Source organism: Diadema antillarum, unplaced genomic scaffold (genome assembly GCF_040938485.1).
Source record: "Diadema antillarum isolate AM-2024a unplaced genomic scaffold, OU_Dant_1.0 seq00000243_RagTag, whole genome shotgun sequence".
NCBI classification, from domain to species: Eukaryota; Metazoa; Echinodermata; class Echinoidea; order Diadematoida; family Diadematidae; genus Diadema; species Diadema antillarum.
This window is the reverse complement of record NW_027271287.1, coordinates 195,079-214,292: the sequence shown is the minus strand read 5'-3', so window position 1 is coordinate 214,292 and position 19,214 is coordinate 195,079. Positions and strand designations below refer to the sequence as shown.

Genomic DNA, 19,214 nt, shown 5'->3' with positions numbered 1-19,214 from the left:
GGGGGATTGTCATCATTATGAATTATTCCAATTCAAGACCTGATGTGGCCTGTTGGGGGAGCTTTGCAACCCTCCACCCGACTCGAGCGAGTAACCGAGACGCGTCAACCACGTTATCGACACCCCATCAGGATCATCGCGGACCAACGAGAGGGTGGAGGGCCATTGTCCGCCGATTTATTCAGAAACTATTAAGAATTGATGATTTAACGAGTGACAGATTTCCTGATCAGCCAAACCCTCACAGTTTGCGCCCCCCTCTCTCTCTCTCTCTCCCGACCTTGACGTAGGCTACGTACCTTGACCGGAAACCGAAGGAGTTGAGCGCTCAAACACCAAGAACAGCATCATACAGATGGCGAGAGGTTCGAGGATTTCCACTTCCGAATATCAGACAAAAATCGCACACAAAAAGTTTCCCAGAAATCTGAGACAATCCATGCACATACTTTCGCTATCATTATTGGCATCTCGGCACATTTCCCACAATTGCAATCCTACTGCCCAGCATAATCAGGGAGGTGGGAAGTATTATTAAAATGCAGATCCCATCTCGTTTATGAAAACGGTACTGAAATAGGCGCAAAGAAGTCGTTTTGTTTATACAAGCACTTGAACTAAGTGGAATCAGTTCAGGATTCGCAGCGTTGCATCACGTATACACAAATACAGTCCTTCCCACTGGCACTTATTGTGTCTACAATGTCTGGTGGTATTTGTACGAGTAGCAGCCTTTTGTTAGATGGTTAAAGAGGATGATGGCAAACTGATTCCATGACATTTGCTCTAGCACTAATTGCTCTCATGAAATATTAATATCTGCACGCTAAGCCAAACATAAATGATACCCACAAACATAATCCTAACCCTAATCCTGATCCTCATATCAGACTAAACCTAAAATTCTATCACAACTCATGGAGCTACAAACGTAGCTCCATCGAATGCACGGTTACAGCTTATTCCGAAGGTTCGATATTCCGAAGGCTCTTTATTCCTAAGATTCGTTATTCCGAAGGTTCGTTGTTCCGAATTTCATTTTCGGATTGACCAATCTTCGGAATAACGCCACAAATTTTCGGATTAACGAACCCTTTTTCAGTTTCGGATTAACGAACCCTTTTTCATTTTCGGATTAACGAACCTGTAGGTATAGGGAATTTGCGTGTTTCGGATTAACTACCCTTCGGAATAACGAACCTTCGGAATAGCGAACCTTCGGAATAACGAACAACACCCGTATGCACAACCCTAACCCTAACCCTGTAAGTCCTTGGAGATGAAGACCGGAGCAAATGCCGTGTCACCTGGAAGACAATTAGACGTGAAATACACTCCATTAATTAAGTGTGTGTGTGTGTGTGTGTGTGTGTGTGTGCTTTATGTCTCCCTCCCCCCCCCTCTCTCTCTCTCTCTTAGATACATTCCTTTCAGTTTAATCATGTACTTTAAAATAATGTTCCAACAGTTTCTGAAAATGTTCTTAATTTGTTCCTTTTATTATGGCAATTAATGTTAAAATCAAATAATACACTATGCACTGAGTTTGGTTATGAATTTGCTTGATTTTGTTATGAAGGATGTGAACAATTTGCATTTAATAGAAGAGGAAAAATTAAAGATATCATTAAAAAAGTACGCATATGTGGGTGTGTCTTGACCGGTCGTGGGCCCGTGATGCCGCTGTTTTGCCGATTAGATCGACTCCAGAAAATATTGCCAGATTGAAGCTACCCGTGCATGTTTGAATTATTGTAATCATACTTATTTTCATCATTACTTTTTTATGCTTTTTTTTTAAGTTAAGTTCTATGACGAATTAAAATGGTTACCAAAGTGCCAGTAAGTGTACAGGCTAAGCAAATTGTTCTTTTTGTTGCCATGTTTAGTATATTGTCAGTATAGGATAACAGTTTCCGTGACTGAAACAAGTGTTATCTACCAAAAAAAAAAAAATCATTTCCACATTAAAATATGTATGCTTTTCCTAGCTTTCGTAAAATTGAAACATTTCGAAGAGAGTACGTTCAGATTTACCTCTATGGTGTTTGAAATCTTTTCATTTTCTATTCACTAAATATCTTGCATCATAATGTGTATAATGCATATGACAGATATTGAAAGTTGGGTTTAAAGTGCTAGTTGGTATAACTGCATGACTCATTCATTTTATCTATGCATCTCTTTCCACAGGCAATGTGGTAATTCCCTCGCATAATGCATAATGACAAAAATGCATCACATATACGACCACATGTAGGAATTCCCAGGTACCGTATCCCACCACAAACTAGTGCAGAGCCTAAATCCACGCAATACTATCGACGTAAGTATTTAGAAGTGTTACAACCTTCCCACGATGGACATCTTGCTGATTTGAGTATTTCGCACTTGAAATCGGACATGAAATAACGATGCAAGTTATCCTACTCTTCAAGTACCCTTCTCGCGCGTTTATTGGGGGGAAAGGTTAGATAAAGAAGCGTTCCACGTTCGACGCAGTGCGTGCTCGGAAATAAGTTTCGTTGTCTTGAAAACAAGCCCGAAATATTTAAAATCTTGTAGCCTCGACTGCTACCCCCTCCAAAAACAAAACAAAACAAGGCAAAATACTTAAAATGCTAACTAACAGAATTATTACGCTGCTTAGCAATTTAATAGTAAAACGAACGAATACTTTCATCGACACTGGTATACTTGAAATGATCGATACTTCGGGGCATGTCGTTTCGAAAAACACAAATGCACACATGCATACGCACACACATATTGCGTTATATTCACCAAAAGTTCAGTTAAACTCTTTCTATGAGTTTTAAGATGAGTAACCACATGACTTGTGTTTGATTAAAAATAGTGCAATAGCAACAGATTCTTTCGACTCAACACACAGGTCAAAGGTCAGACGATTAATCCATTACTACATCACTGACGTCTTCCGGTACTTGGACTACAATAATGATAAACTGGGTCATTGCACAAGGCCATGGGTATTTTGTAGTGCTATTCTTCCTCGTCTGCCACTTCATATCAGGACTGCCTACACGGAAGTGACCTTTTATTGAGTAAGAATACCACAACATCTGGTTTTTATGCCTTCGTTGGACCAGACTTAGTCAATGACATTTCCTCACACAAGGAGTGGGTTCAATCATGCAGACTCAAGGAAGTTCAAAATACCCCAAAATATAGTAAAACAAAGTGGTCCTAACAAAAGGTAGGTCCCAGCTTTTTTTACGATTTCCTTGCTTTTCGGCCATTTCAAAACCAATTTCTGTAAAAATAAACTTTGAATTCAGAATTGTATGCTTTTATATATTTCATAAGAGCTTTCTCATTATTTCATTATAAAAAAGTTAAAAACCTGAATTCCCATCTCAACAACAACAACAAAAACTATATCAGCCCTTTAAGAGATCTTGGATGGTGATAAATAGTTCAGATGGATAGGCTTTACACCGCTTACGCATGCACATACAACATAATATAAGAACAACATTTTAGCATCTAAGGCACATAAACTGCACTTGTTTTATTGTTTCAGGTCAAACTACAGACGTCATGTGGCAGCGATACCCAATATCATGGGCCTTCATGATAGCCGTTTGCCCCCATTTTCAGGTTATATTTTGAGGGGATGAGAGCCGCGCATCTCAAACATTGCGCTGTCCAGTTTGTTCACTTAGGAATATACCTCCTTGGCTCACCCGCTTCTCTTGTCCGTCGGCGATGCAATGTGCACACCGTCCACATGAAGTGTCGCATCGTTGCTAGACATGCTAGGACGAGTTTTCTCGGTGAAATCAACTGAATGGGGTTAATCAGTGTTTCGTTTACTTCGGTAAACTATACATACAATCAGCGTAATGTATTCAACGATGGCATCGACGTATCTCACCTGATACAGCTCCTATTGCAATGACTGTACAAACAAATGACCCCTCCCCCCCCCCCCCCACACACACACACCAAAACTATAGACCAGTAATGACTAATCTTACTGACCTACATTTCTACTCAATGACCATAGGCACATCGACAAACTCTAATTGAAATCAAAACCCTTCCCTACCTGGCCGGCGTGACAAAAAAAAAATGATAGAAAACAACAGTAAAAGGTGAACCGTTCCACCAACTGAGGGAGTAAAAGAAAATCTATCAAGGGAATGAAAAAAAGAAGCAAACTACATCTCCTTAACGTTGACAATGTTATGCTACCTGTCCGTGTTTTATCGTCATGAATTATTCCACTGGACCAACTCACCTGGGAGATTCATCGCGGCAAAAATCCCAGAAAATGACACCAATCCAGCGCTCATGAATAATAATCCACACCCATGCAATCACCATATTGATATCTCCTTCTCGTATTCTTCTTCCAGTGCTATATCACGGCCTTGTTTTCTTGGCATGTATACGCCGCCCACAATGCGAAGGAGAAGTTTCTCATGAAAGTATATCGGAAAGATTTGCAGAAATCAAAAAGGGAATTTATAAATAAACTCCATTTTCTAAGACAAAATAAGCATCTCAACCGATTAGTATCTTCTATTAAAGGCATCGGGAACAAAACTTTGTTAAGACATGCCAGTTCAATAACATGCCAAGAAAGGTGCATTTTTTTTTGATAAACAAAAAGAGCATAATTTCACATTTACTTCAAATAATGGTCTGTCATATGGTGTTCTACTATTTTGAATGGATTGTCCGCTGTTTTTGAAACTTTCAGCAGAAGTTTCACTTACCTTTCTGCAGGTGCTAAATCCACAAATTATACGTATATTAGGGGATACTTTTCTGCCGTGGTGCTGCGGAGACTCAGCCGGTCTCGTCTTATTAGGACTACGTCCATCAGCCGCAGCCGGTGTGGAGAACTTCTCGTGTAACACTTTCATTTTCATATCCATTCTTCATTATTTTTTTCCCTCTCACCCAGAGGACAATATCCTATGAAATCCACTATCAATGTCATACAACTTTACGCCTTTGGTAGAGATAGATTTTCACTGCATAATGATTCTCTCAAAAAGGGCAACGACAAAGAAACACACACACACACACACACACACACACACACACACACACACACACACACACACACACACAATGGATGGAATCGATACTTGGCGAATATACCGAATAGACATGGCATTGATACAGTGACAAAGTTCATGAAGCATGCATGTATCGAATTTCACTTTTTACGCCAAATCATGATTGTGTATGATTCGTGAATAATGTAATGCGTGCGTCAAGTTCCATTCTTCTCGTGAAGACCGCTAGCTCGAGACGTCTATAAACTGAAGACTTGAGCATCTATTTATGATTGCGATGATATGGCTTCATCAATAATTGAAGGCAAGATCTACTCAATTTATTCATGTATTTTATCTATTTCAGTTTTGTTTTATCGGGGTGGTCTAACATCTATCACTGATACATTTTTCTTCCTCTCGATTCTTCTCTCATTTTAGTTTCAGGGGTTTGTTCGTTCTTGTTTTTACAAGTCACAGGTAGCGGAGGTGTCCGCCAGGTAACACCAGTTGCCATATTGCCACCTTGCAAGCTTATGTATCACGTATTAAAAAATTATATTAACTGCTATCAGGAAGTTCACGTGGCACAGGCCATACTTTTGGTCCGTGAAACGCAACCCTGAAATTAGACAGCGTTTGAGAATCTTTTTTCCTATACTTCTCTCTTCTCTCTCTCTCTCTCTCTCTGCTTCCGTCTGTCTGTCTGTCTGTCTGTCTGTCTATCTATCTGTCTGTCTGTGTCTTTGCGACATTCTATTGTATTCAAATCTCGTTTCACTCCACGATATCCTCTTCGAAGATGACATACAAAATGCGACCTCAGTTTCCATAGCGACACACATTGAGCACTGTTTGTTTGGCTGCAATATGGTTGGTTCTTTGTCTTCTTTTTTTTTTTCTTGAAAAAGGATCGGCAAAAATTCCAGAGCTCGTTCACTTTCCTCCATCAGTCTTATCGATGTGGGTTTGTGTTACAAGACTTGAGAAATCATGTTTAAAAATGAGACAGCATGACAAAAACAAGCTTCCCAGAAATGGATTTTGTAATTGGCATAGGCCTAATGACGTGCTTTAGTCAGAATTTTATCAAATTCTTGTTTTGTATTTCCGCCAGTGTCGATATATTAATTGATTAGCATAACATTATTCATGGCATGATTATGAATACAAAATAATGCAATGGCTTTCTGCCCAGGCCATGCAGGAAAAAGAAATGTACTCCTCAGTTCTTTTTACTCTTTGTGTTGTCTTTCTTTTGTTTTGATAATTTGGTTGATGTTGATTACTGAATAAATCAGGTCAATACCGATCACCAACTCAAAGAAAATTATCTATGTTAATATTCAGAATTGTTGTCATCCTAAATCACTGACCGTCTTTCACCGTGTTTTAATAAGCCGAAGCTCGTTTCTTTTTATTTCAATTTGTGCGCAAATATTTTGAAGACTCTGATGGAAGACTATAGCTTACCAAACTTTAATGGAGAAATTCCCGCCGATTACGTTAGCTTACCAAACTTTAATGTACACTCAGCAAAAAAAGAAAGTAAACACTTTTTCGAGGTCATATTTTTCATAGAAGATTTTTATGAAAATCAATTGTATTATATACCATATTAAAGGTAATTTAATTGGCTGTTACGTTCATAGGTTAATTAAAAAGAAAACTTTACCTATGAGTGAGCACATTTGTTTTTGTCCTCCAAGGCACAAAATTGAAAATTGCAAAAATTGACATATTCTCTTTCATTTGCAAATGCCCTTCACAATAACATTGACAACAAAAGACCACTTTTACACAATGAGAGACATGAATGAAATAGGAGAAATAAGTTTTTGTTCTCTTTATCTCTTTATAACCTCTAAGAAAAACAAAGTGGTAAACTAAAGGGGAAAAATAAGAATTTTCTGTCCAGTGAAACTTCAAATGACATAGGGAACAAAAAGCATAAAGATAAGATAAATATTTCTTTTAAAATCCATGAGACAATTTCAAGAACCTAACATTATTTAAAATGTCCTCATTTGAAAAAAAGCTCAAATTTGTACCTTTTTTGTTGATTATTATTTCTTCTCTTATTTCATTTGAATTTAGATTGAACATAAGATGCTTTATTTTCCTCCATTATTTTTAGCCTTCATTGGTCTTTTAGGCTTTAACGATATCATAGAGATCACAGGTTTGTTTTTGAAACTTAATTCATGTTTCTTTTAGTGTGAAATTTGTTGTTTGTTCTTATTGTTCTTATGGAAGAGCACATACGCATGAATGACAACTTGTTCAGTTTTGCAATTTTTACTTTTGTGTCCTAGAAGAGAAAAACGATGGTGTTCACTCATGCGTTAAGTTTCCCTTCTTGTTGACCTACCAGGTTGATAGCCAATTAAATTACCTTCAATATGGTATATAATACATTGGCTTTCAGCCGAATATTCAATGAGAAATCTAAATCTGAAAAAGCGTTTACTTTCTTTTTTGCTGAGTGTAGAATCGTTGATATTCATTTTTATAGCGAAATACGTAGTGTTAGTCACAACATATCAAGTATACTCAAGTACACAAAAAATTCAGTGTGTCTAGAATTATGTGGTTATTTGGCTGGATTCATCGTATCTTTGAACTATGGAAGTATACTCGACCACATTTTCTTCCCGAGGGGAAATTCCATTCCAATCACGAAACCTGATGTTATTCCCCCGTGGTCCTTCATACCTTCCCATCTGTCATCAATCAAATTTTTCCTTCCATTGTGTCCAAACAAACAAACAAAAAACGCAAACAGAACCTCTCTAATGATCGGATGAAGTGTCAATACAATCGGCCGCGAAATTTGCACCTAGTCACAACGCACAACGGGCATTTAGTGCATTATGTGCGTTGTTGCCCAATAAAAGCCGCAAATCTGAGGTTTTCCCGTACTAAGGAATAAACGCAATTGTCTCTTCAAGCGTTTCAAGGAATGCAGTGCAATGGGATTCCATAGAAAAGGTAATCTGTACTATTACGATTCAGTTAAAAAAAAAGACGCCTGAAGGTGAAGAAATGTCCTCAACGAGTGAAAAGGTGCACAGATATCTGTCAGCAAACTACAAAACACCCTGCCACTCATCTTGCTTGTGCCTAGAAATTCATTTTCTGAGTGTAATAGAACATTGCTCACTAAGCACACGAGAACGACACTGGTATATACGTTACACAGGGTTTACTATTCACCGTTACTTTAAATTTTAGTGATGTCTGCATTGCTGAATGATAAGAAATCAAAATTTGCGAAGTTGACAGTAAGGTCATCACTGTTTGAGTTGAAAGAGTGGGGGAGGGGGTAGGGAATAATCAGAGTTGATTTTGTAAGAAACTTTCATCCTTAATAAGTCTATGGTGGATGTGCGACTTACCTATGTGTTAACGTTGTAAGAAAAAAACAACTGATGAATACGTCTGCTGATGCATTCCAAAATAATCCGGGTGAAAACACGGACTGAAATTACACTCGCCCTCTTAGCTCCCCGTCCGGTGAGGGCTCCAAAAGAGAGTTAAAGACCCTTCCGGGTTAAATCTCATTCTCTAGACGCGAGTGGACTGCTCAGCGTCAAATGTATTCGTATCGCTTTCCACAGACAGAAATGAATTAAAATGGCTTGTAATTCACCTGAATGATAGATAGGTGGATGGAAAAAAAACATGAGGATGAATTCTCGCGCAATGACTAATAACATCGCTCGACGAATGAATTGAACAGGAGGATATCATACGGTTGAAAAAAAAATGCGATTCTTCCATCAGCGATTCTCCTCTCGCGAACTCACCGCGGCGCTGCCATTGTATTCTATATCAAAGCTGATGAATTGGGATATGAGTATACTCCCCGCTCGATGCGTGGCGGTCATTATCAGGCAAATTGATATCGGTTGATTGTCCTTCCCTCTAGACCTGGTTAAAAAGCAGACAATTGTGACTTGATAAAAGCCAGCATCTACTTGCCAATGAGATCATCAAATTAGAAAAAAAAATGTTGAAGGCCACAATTATAGCCTTCGCATGCAGTTCAGTGAGAGCATGGTTATTCAACAACACATAATAAAACAAACAGGCCGACTGCTCTTTGAAAACCATGCTATTATGCCAACAGGACTCCAACATCGCGCGTGGAATTCGATCCCAACCATAATCAGAGAAAAATGACAAAAGACAACCCTGTGCAAGCAGTGTAATTGCCGGTGCCCAAGTAGTAAAGGCCCTATTTCCATGATGTGATGACATTTCTATCCATATCTACGTCACCGTGTACTCGCTAAACGGGAGTCTCTTATTAAATTCCATGTGCGCCACTCAGCAGAAACGAAATATTCATTGTTACATATGGACGACTGGTCACTTTGATGGATGAAAGTTGTGCAATTTTGTATCATATCAAAGCAACAGCAAATATCAGTAAATATAGAGGAAAAATAACAACTATAGGAGCAATCAGGCATGCATGTTGACAAAAAGGAAAACATACCAATCGATGGAGACATAGAAAGTCGGACAGACGGACAAACATATTGTCTAACAGGTATACAAACAGGCAAAGAGAGATGGACAGAATGATAGATAGACTGACAGACGTACAGACAAACACACATACAACAAAAGGAAGGCTGAGAGACAGACAACCATGGTAGACATCTACACAGAGAGAGAGAAAGATGTACACACGCACACACATCACACACAGACAGTCAAAAAGACAGACATGCAGACATAGACAGAAGACACACACACACACACACACACAGACAGTCAAAAAGACAGACATGCAGACATAGACAGAAGACACACACACACACACACACACAGACAGTCAAAAAGACAGACATGCAGACATAGACAGAAGACACACACACACACACACAGAGAGAGAGAGAGAGAGAAAGACAAACACTTACACCTACAGGAGGCACCTCCTTGCTTTTACACTCAGACATGATGAATTACAGCTAGCAGACACTGGTTTTATTTTTTTTTTCTAATGCGTTGACTCATGTTGGTCGTTTCATGGTCGTGCTTAACTACCATGTTATATCTTACGCCCAGAACAGGTCTGCAATATTCATATACCTTCAAGGTCACTCCGGCGAATTATATGAATGAATTGTACGCACGCCACTGCGAACAGAAACACGAATCGAAAACACCAAAACATTACTGCTGTGTCATGTGCAGAAAAGAAAAAACAAGGGAAAAAAACGCCTGAAGATGTCGAGCTTGTATTATATGATTATAATCATGCATATTCTTCTTAAGCATTTTTTTTTTGGCCCCATCCCATGTACATCATCATTCAATATGTTCAAACACACTGCCTTGCTCATGTTAGTAAATCTGCACTCAACTGCTACATGAACGATTATGCCGAAATCATTTGCCTGGTCATGACTGTGTCGAACACCAAAACTATTAACGGTCGCTGATTGTAAACTAACAAACACAATGCTTACCAATTACAATAAAAGTGTACATCCTCAACTCGGATTTAAAAAAAAGGACTGTACGCTTGAGAAGTACGTTCAGGTTGGGAAAAAAAAAATTAAGTTACTATACCGATATAGCAATTATCATAATATGCCTATTATCCTTTTATCGGCTTTATCTTGATTCTTTCATTATCTTTTTTAAATTAAGGACTATATATATATATATATATATATATATATATATATATATATATATATAGAGAGAGAGAGAGAGAGAGAGAGAGAGAGAGAGAGAGATTATATAATATACATATATTCTATGATTTTTTTGTGCGATGTGCGCTATGCACAATAAATATCTGGTAATTTTAATGTTTATATATCAAATAATAGGTGAAAAAGAAACGTTATCTTTAAGCATCCAACCGCTGTAAAATCAATCACACACTCGTAGGTGTTAGCCGGTTTCGCCATTGACTTATTGACATAACATCGCTCATTTCAAGAGACAGGTGTCATGTATACTCGAGTATCTGTTTCAGATGATGTCTCTTTGTCCAGCAGTTCTTTCGAGAGCCAATGGTTAATCATAAACGAGAAGAGATCATGAGTTTGCGAGAGCCAGGCCTTTCTTTCTTGGGTGGAACGTGAAAGTTTATAACGTCTTCCCCCATAATGATTTACCATTTTCTTTCGTGTGTACGAGTTTTCACATGAATGATGGTTATGTTTCATTGTCCTTTTTCTTTGCCTGTTTTATATACAGTGCACATTCAAGTGAATGTTTGCACTTTATGCAATTATTTACGTACTGAATGAGATGAAATAAAGATTACAGGGGAAAAAAGATAGGCGCAAGGGAAGAAAATGAGAGGGTGAACATAAGGGGACAGGACAGAAGCAGAGGTACAGGGTTAGGAGGGGCAGCTATACGGAGAGTTGCTTTGTTCACAGGTAACACGATCCCATTCGATTTTGCTGTACAATTGTGTTTTCATTTAACTGTCATCAACTGAACATAATGACACGCAATGTGTTTTTAGTATGCACTTTTAATTTGGACATCTACCGCGTAAAAAAAGAAGGAGAAATAGTACACAAAAACAAATATATTTTGCTGCGTCAAAATTATGCAAAAATTATATATATATTTTTACAATAATGTCAGTTAGATTTACTGTCCCTGTATTATTTAGTTTGAACTGAATAAATACCATTGGAAAAAAATGTGTATTATCTCCGGGATTATCTGCCACTCTAGTCCATTGATTTCTTCTCATCAAGCTTCCCGCGTAAAGTGTACTCAGAGAAGCAACACTTGTGATTTCCCCAGCGTGTAATGTCTAGATGCCAACGACCGCACATTTGTGAGTACGTGTAGTCTACACTCACTCTATCAGCGTCTGACGAGCATCGGTCAATTCCGCTGTCTTTCTGAGGATGTCGTTCCTCTTTCTGGGGTATCTGCGGTTGGGCAGAAATTCCCGAAATGTAAGCGATCTCCACACCGGAAGTAATAGAAACCCTCACAACATGCACGGCGTGCAACATTTTTTTCTGTTTATTACTTTATTTTCTTCTTTCTCCTTCCTTCTTTCTTTTTTGGTAAACCAGTAAGCCAGTTCGGGGTTCCACTTTGAGCATGAGCAGAACAAGGTCATTTGTACCAATGGGGGCACGTTGGTATTTAGATTCACTAAGATATAAGCAGCTGTGGTGTAATGATTATTCATGTAATCTTTAAACATGATACTTGCCAGCACATCCACCCGACAACAAATATTGTAATATCAAAAGAAAAAAAAAGTTAATTCAATCAATGCAGAATAATGAAATGGCTGCTTTCCCAAGTGTAAATTGATGAGCCATTCTCGTCAACCTGGTCTACACAACTTCATTCTTTGTTTGAACACGACTGATGGATTCCATAAATTGTTACGTCTGGCAAGCTTATGCATTTTGTCACTTTAAAAATCAAGTGAAGTGCCTAACCAACTGAGAAAAATGAAAGGTCATTAATTTTGTACTCGAGTGCACATGAGCTAACCCCGAACTGGCTTATTCCCGGCCTCCCCCCCCCCCCCCCACACACACACACTAAACATTGTCCGTTACTCATACTTCGCACTACTCAAAGCAATAACGCATTTCCATACATGCATCACAGGAGATTAAACCTTGCTTTGGGATAACTCTACATTTTTTTCACACAACAACAAACATTTTGAATTACCAAAATCGTGATGTTATCGCACATTCCGTATCAAGCAATGTAACATTTGATAACATTTTCGAATAGGAAGAAAATCGTAGAAAAAAAATAATTGATTTAAGGTATAAACGATGCATTAGTTTTCACACTAATCGATCCCATGACAGCCACAAAAACGAAAATCATGAACAACATAATTGGAATTTTGAGATCGTATTATATTCTTGAGCGGATAAAGTGAGGTTTTGAATAAAGGACACCAGAGCAGGGTGTCAATAATGATCAACCTGAGTGTGTGTATGTAGGTATACGTATTATTTTCCTGGTACACATGGCTCGATGAATATTGTCTATGCCGCAATACTGACATCTTATATCACATATGTGTTATTTCTGTACTAAGTAGGCCTACTCTCGTCAATATGTTTTTATCCTAAACAGCCAACAAATGATGCTCTTATTCAACATAGATAAATTTGGGATTGATATGTGCTACTTGCAGGTTGTTTACCGAGTGATCCACGTCTACACGCTCTGCTTTTAGTGCATCTCTCTTGCCCATCGCCTTATATACGTCTTGATATCATTTTATTGTATAATCATATGTTTATAAATTTTGTTAAAGGTGTTTTTGTAATATGTTGAAAGTAATGAAGACTGATTGTAATATAGTGTATTTGCTGTTCGTTTATGTAATATAGATTTTGATATGATATAATATAGTCAAATGAAAATGTAATATTTGATGAAATATATCATTATGTTAGGTGTTTTTGGTGTTTAATAATTTCATTGATTTTTTTTCTCAATATTTTGGAGGTTCTAGCTGGATGGTGGTAAAAAGTTTTGGAACTGCTGTGCAATAACGTCTCCCCCTTTTTTTACACCCCTGCATATGTCATTTTGTTGTTGTTGCTTAGATTACAGGTTTTTATAAATATTCATAATCCAGTGTTGTAAAGAAAAGTGAGTGTGTTGATGTAGGTTTTTTTCTCTCTGTTGTTGTACTGTATATGTATGGGTTTTTTTTGTTGATTTAGATCGATAAATGTATGATTTAATGTACAATTTTTCAATATGTTTATTGTAAGCACCTTGTTATTTGTGAGGTACTGTGATTTTTGTCTATATACACTGTACATGTACTCTGTAAACTGAATGTACTTCAGCCTCTGGGCTGCCAATTTCAGGAACAATAAACCTCACCTCAAACCTCACCTCACCTCATTCTTTGACAGTATATGCATTGTTTGTCTCATATACTATAAATTTATATATATATATATATATATATATATATATATATATCCTACATATATATATAATACATACAATAGTACGTAGATATACATTTTGTGCTATACATTGTACTCCTTTACTTTTCTGCTTGATGTACTTTGTGTTATATATCGCCTTTTGTTCAATGGAAATGAAGTAATTGAAAAGAAATTTGGAAAAATTATCTTTGTAATCGAGGCCTTTATAAACAATCCCATCGCGCTAAAAAAACACAACACAAAAACCTCTACTTTTGTCTTACTTCAAGATACACACCATATTGTTTCCCTTAATATGTTTGCAAGTCGCAGTACAGAATACACAGAAGTTATCACATGGTAATTAACCTTCCACAGCGGTTAGTGGTCAAGAGCTGAACAAATTAGCTTGTGAATGACCTAAGTTTAGATATTGAGCACGTGGCCTTCTAAAAAGCTGAGCAAATGCGCTCTGTTATGTTTGCTTTAACACTCAATAAACCACCCCACAGGCAGACCAAATGCGAGGGCATATGAACATGATTATCAAATGAAAAACGCGGAAGTCCTTTTGGGTAATTTCCTGACACACGGTTATCAGTTTTTGATGCTTGCTTTGAATTGTGTCCTTGACATGTTATAAGCAAGGTGAGGACATTACCACTGTGATAAAAACAAGTTCCGCCGAAATAATCATTCAAACCATAAATATACGTGGTAGTATGTGGAGTAATTTGAGCGACTGCAGAGTAGAAATAAAACGTGAAGTGTGGCTGAATGCATCACATCATCATCGTAAAAGGTGGCGTGATAAAAAAAAAAATGTTCTATGGTGTATAGAATGATTGATATAATGTACCTCCCCTTCGCCAATTCTAAAGTAACAAACATGACATCAGCTCAAACACATGGGACTACAGTGAGTGTTACATTTGACGATGTCATCACCGATGAGAGCAAAAGATCTCACCTTGTGCGAACTACTCTTCATATTGCTGGTGTCTGAAGCTGTATAGGACCTATTAATTACTGCAGCCGAACTTCCGTGCGTTTAGTCGTCCGACAAGCAAGACATTAAGATGTTGTTATTATAATCTTCTTGTCAGTGTGTACACCAATGGTCCATCATGCCAAAACTCTGACATTGTCTGATAAATTGGGCTCACAAAAGAACTTAGTAACAAATGGTGATCTAAAATGATCACGTGGTTAGCGAAGGTATCAATCGCTGTATACTGATAAACTTCACTCTTCTCGGGAGCAGTATACGGAAAGAAAAGAGATATGCTAAATAATATTTGTAAACCTTTCCAAAGATATAAATGCACTTCGGAATTGAATCAAAATTGATTCCAAAGCATAGTCTTGAGGGGCTACATGGAGATGCTCACACCCCGAATTGTTTAAAAAATTGAAAGCTTCATGCTTAGTTACTTTCACAGACTGACTTGCTATGCTCAACACAAAATTTCTCTCCCGTTTTTAAATTTCTTATTTTTCAAAATGCGAACGGTTGTGACATAAATGTCAATTCATGAATCACAAGAGAAACATGCTCCTGCATTAGTACTTGGTGCCTTCTCATTTACAGCAATATACTCCCTATATACTTGCAGAGTAATAGTCAGATAATAGGCTTGAAGTGTCTTCGCACCGAAAGACATTAATTATATCCGACATCCGGGTTCAACTTGTAAACACAGTATTACAAAATAATATTCTAACTGTCTAAGTGCTACTCAAAATGATCTTTTCCACTTAGGAAAAGTATGAGAAATTTGCGGAAGAGGGTCTTATTTTTTAAGTGTGATCAGATCGGTGTGACAATTATTTTAGCGTTACATAGCAAGTTATCAAAAGTTACGAGCGCAGGAAAGATCGGGAGTATGTGAATGGCAACGATGTCACATAACGTGAATAAGACCATCCATGTAAGGTGACTGACCGACGTTAAAATGACCATGAAATCATGAATATCAATCAAACAAATCTCCATTTATTTTGTTGTTGTTGTTGCTACTGTTGTTATTGTATTGTGGGATTTTTCTTTCGTCTCAATTTGTATTTTAATATAATATATCACTACTGTTACGGATCCCTTGATGTAGTTCGTTTTCAAATAACACACCAAAAAAAAAAAAAAAAAAAAAAACCCTTCGAAGTATCAAAACTGTATAGCTGATTTGAGCTCGGTGCTACTAGCCATTCGGTTTTTGAATTTATTGCTCTTTTTTAATTATCATTTTTATTATACATACCTTTTTCTCTTTTTTTGAAGAAGAAATTATATGTATGCATGTAGGCCCTATAATTATGTCTGCATGGGTACTGAGGATTACAGTACTGGACAGGCCATTTTGAATAACAGTGCTGGCACGTATATATATACAATTGCCTGTAGTAGGTGACGACAATCTAAACTTGGTATAAAACATTGAGTTTCAGTTCATCATCCACTTATGATCTGGCATTTGTAATTTATGGTCAACGCAACGCTATTATTTAGGAACAGACCGGGTATCTCTTTCACAAAATGGTATCATATATCATCAGCCTTCTTAGATATCCATCCGACCTACTTTTGGTTTCATCACAAAGAGGAAAGAGTTAATGATCGTCTGCCCTTCAATTAGATCGGAATACGTGAAAGTTGATATTTTTTTTTCATAATAGCAAGCATACTGCGACACTATAAGCTCATTATATTACCATGATTGTGATAAATTGTTTGGCTGCAATTAACAACGTTGCACATTGTTTCATGACGAACGTAATTGATGATTACTAAGGTCACGCAGCTTCTTTTCCTAAACACGAAGAAATTCATCATTGGAAAAAAATAAAGAACTGTTTGTGTGCAAAAGCTGTCGAAATTCACGATACAATGAAATGCACATAAAATATGACGGAAGGCACACCATAGACATACACATCAACTTATACACACGCGCTGGGAAAGAAAATGCAAGTAATATAGACAAATGATGATATAAAGTGAATTTAGCACCTTTTGGAATTAAATATGCCAAGCATGTTCAAGGCGTTGAACGTGCTACGGTGGCGGTACAACGCAAAGGCGAAACATCAAACTTTTTGTTTTTTCCCAGAGCAGGTGAGAACTCGGGGCATCAAACGATGAGGAATAGCGTTAAAACCGTAGGGATATACACATACACTCACCGAGAGAATCTCCATCCCAGCAGCAGCTTTACCGTCTGCCATGGCAATGACTCCCACAAATTAATAAAATTCCACTTCGGTTATTAGTGTCCCTGCAAACAGATTGGAAATAGAGTGAGAGACAGTGAGGGAGAGAGTGGGATAGATAGATAAAGAGGGGGGAGAGAAAGAAGGAGAGAGCAGTTATATAGAGAGCAGTGTCTTCTTCCCACGTCGTTCACAATCATAATCAGCGAAGCACGATCACTTCATCTGTCGAGCGCGGTGAGCCAGATAGTCTGTGTGAACAGTCGTTTAAGTTCATTGCTCCCGAAACGGATCTGCATGTGCTCTGGGAGTGTGTATTATACCACGCGCATAATCTAAATTGCAGAATGACAATGACAATGCGCCGACAGATCGGCGTAATACGATAATCAAGAAGAATTTTCATTGTTTGAAATTTGCATTGTTTTCAACAGTAAATAGCAATTCCAGGCATGTTAGCTTTACCATCGTCATTTCCCTAGCTGTATACACACATCGTTGACGGTATTTTTCATCGCAGTGTACGAAAGAGAATGCAAACAATCCAAAAAAGTGCGCTGGAGTTTGAGATTAACCTCGTATGCAACGTGGTAGGCGTGAATTTAGTGAGAGCTTTGTGTATTACAAAATACTGTACTTGCTGAAAGTTACCAGTCAAGTGGTGGTGAAATTGGCAACACAGTATCAAGCAGTGATGGAATGATGGACTTATGTTAACAAACAACAACATTAACTCGAACGAGATGCCGCAAACCGGCCACACCATCGGTCATGGTGTCGAGGCATGGCCAATTTTCTTCCAGTTATGATAGAACCGAGTTTTCCTCTTTACAAATAAAACATTGAACGTGAGTCAACCATCCATGTATGTTAACATCTTTCTTAAAATCTGCACAAGTTAGCCGAACTCGGTGGCAAATTTCGCAGACTTCTCATGATCTACCTACCGTCACAGTTTCGGGAATTAAGACATGGCTGAAGAATGTAAAGAACAATACCAACAACAAAGACAAAGGCAAAAACAAAGAGAACAACAAACATCAGAACAACAAGCATCAGAACAACAAACATCACAGCAGCAGCAGCAACACTAGTCTTTCACTAAAATTGACACTTACTGGGACGAAAATCTGGTGACGTATAAGCAGTATAACAGCTGTGGTTCCTTGGCCTGTATTAATCCGTGAAAAAGGGGGATGATAATGAGAGAAACGAACTCGGACGATACAAAAAGATGAGCGCCTCTTTACGATGATATCTGTGTCAGCGCTATATCCTCAACTGACGGAATTACCTCTGCATGTCTGTTTTCCCTCTCTTTGTTTTTTCTTCTAGAGTTTAACTGGGTAATGGCTACATAATAAGACAGCTCTTGCGCGGTGAGCTGAATTGTATTTTGGCGCAGCCCACGTGATAGGCTTCCTCCTTTAAGAGTTCAGTCTCTGACGGTTTAACCCTCTCACGCGCAAATTAAAAAAGGTATGATTTCCGTATACAATGGTATAACCGTGATCCTTATGGTACGTCCGTTGTAGAACCGGCTAGAGAACTGTCTCGATAGGCTTGGTGACATTGATGGTGTTGGTCTGATCAGAATAGGACAATGCCTAGTGCGTCTCACCCTCGCGTTCGCTAAGTAGGCCTACAATGTGTGTGGAACTGAGTGGAAGTGTGATTTTGTTTTAAGTCGATTTACAGACTGCAGACGACCATCCATGGCTACTGAATCGATTTGGCGGGAAATGATGAAACTTCCTTCCGCTCTGTGTTTCCACAGTTCCTGTTAGTCTGATCTTTCTACCCCTGAAAATGACGTGATGTATCCTTTGTCGATACTGCAGATAAAACAGTGTGGTGCTATCCCAACCAGGATAAACATTGGCAAAGAAAAAAAACCACACAAACAAACTACATAATCACAGCTGCACAAAATCTGTTTGATATTTCTGGAAAATTTAATGCTATCTTAGATTAAACTGTAGCTTATGGTAACCTCTTTCTATTTGATCCTCTCTTTCTAGTTGTTCTATCTAATCGTTTTAACAAG

General features: G+C 38.0%; 1 long non-coding RNA gene across 1 annotated transcript in view; it reads right to left on the bottom strand.

Moving 5' to 3' along the window:
* Window positions 1–17,294, bottom strand: part of LOC139729450 (uncharacterized) — a 45,157-nt gene extending 27,863 nt beyond the window's left edge. The window contains exon 1 of the long non-coding RNA XR_011710868.1: window positions 17,141–17,294. This is a non-coding gene — a long non-coding RNA (uncharacterized lncRNA). The remainder of the gene's footprint in view (window positions 1–17,140) is intronic.
* Between the last annotated feature and the right edge of the window lie 1,920 nt (window positions 17,295–19,214).